Source organism: Montipora capricornis, chromosome 6 (genome assembly GCF_036669925.1).
Source record: "Montipora capricornis isolate CH-2021 chromosome 6, ASM3666992v2, whole genome shotgun sequence".
NCBI classification, from domain to species: domain Eukaryota; kingdom Metazoa; phylum Cnidaria; class Anthozoa; order Scleractinia; family Acroporidae; genus Montipora; species Montipora capricornis.
The window spans coordinates 31504549-31506035 of record NC_090888.1 but is presented as its reverse complement, the minus strand read 5'-3'; positions in this window follow the sequence as shown (position 1 = coordinate 31506035).

Here is a 1487-nt window from a genome sequence, read left to right as displayed (position 1 = left end):
GTGAATTAAACCATGGAGTAGACTTTTTCTTGTTAAGGGTCTATTGGGGAATATGTTTCTTGATGGTATCGAAGAGTATGGTTTTGAAATGAGTCCAGTTTTCTTTGACTGATTTTGTAGAAGGGTCTGACGCTTGGAATGATGTATACGATAATATTGCTTTTGCAGACCTCCCATAATTATCTGCACGTTGATATAAGTAAAGAGCCACCAATCATTTAACTTAACTTGCCCGTTGAAACTACATGAATTTGTTATTAAATATCATATTAGATAGGGAGTGTCAGCCAGAGACCAATTTTAACTGACAGTAAATTTGCTATTTTTGTACTTGCATCTCTCGTTAAATTATATTAAACCTTTACGGTCAGATCAGTGGGAAGCTTCAAGATTTCTCTCTCTTGTGATGATGACAGGGGGATATCCCAAGACACTAAAAAGGCAGCTTCTCTTGAGTCTTATGCCCATCTTCTTGAATTGAGATCCCTGGCATTATTGCACCGACTGCAACTGCAACGAAGCTCACTAAAGACAGTATTCATAATGTCCTACTCATAGATAATCCTTATGAGAAAGCCCCAACAAATCAAATGTCACATATTCTGTTGAGTACATGCCTAAAGACAGTGACCATGAACTGTATTTTGCATGGCTTGTTGATGAACCGATCAAGATACAATCCTTGTGTGTAAGAACTATTATTTCCTGTCAAACAATTAAGCAGTGTGGTATTATTTATGCAACCATTATAAGGGTATGCTTGGAAAGCACATGTATGTTAAAGATGACAATGATTCAAAATATGACCTAGTTGAAATGCTACGTTCTTGCACACCTGCAGCTAACAAGCAACAAATCCTCCACTCTTTTCAAACAGAACATGGAACAATTCGTGTACTCATTGCCAGAATTGCTTTCGGTATGGGAGTAGATTGCAAAGGAGTACACAGAATAGTTCACTATGGGCCATCAAAAAGTGTTGAAGCTTATGTTCAGGAGAAAGGGTGTACTGGCAGAGATAGGAGGCAAAGTCATGCATACATTTTGTATCATGGAATTTTATTAAATCATGTTGAGGGACACATCAAATCTGTTTTTAAAACTGAAAGGTGGAGGCGAAAGGCACCATTTCAACATTTTGAAACTGTTTAAGAGCAGTTTCATAAACCACATCTTTGCTGTGGCAATTGTGCTTCAACATGAAAATGTGGGGAATCTGACTATAACCAGCATGCTGTATTTCCTAAAAGTGAAGACTTTCAAGCAGTATTCCACTCATCAAGGGAGAAAGAGGTGACTGCAGAAAAGAGGAAAGCAGTTGAAGTAAACTTGGTTGAGTACCACAAGTTACTGGTCATGTAACTGTTCAATACTGCAGCCAATGGAAATGTCAAAACTCTGACTAATTTGCATTTTATGGTGGGTTTTTCTGAACATCAGGTATCTCAGGTCCCTAAAAACTTAGAAACGATATTTAGTTTCTCCAA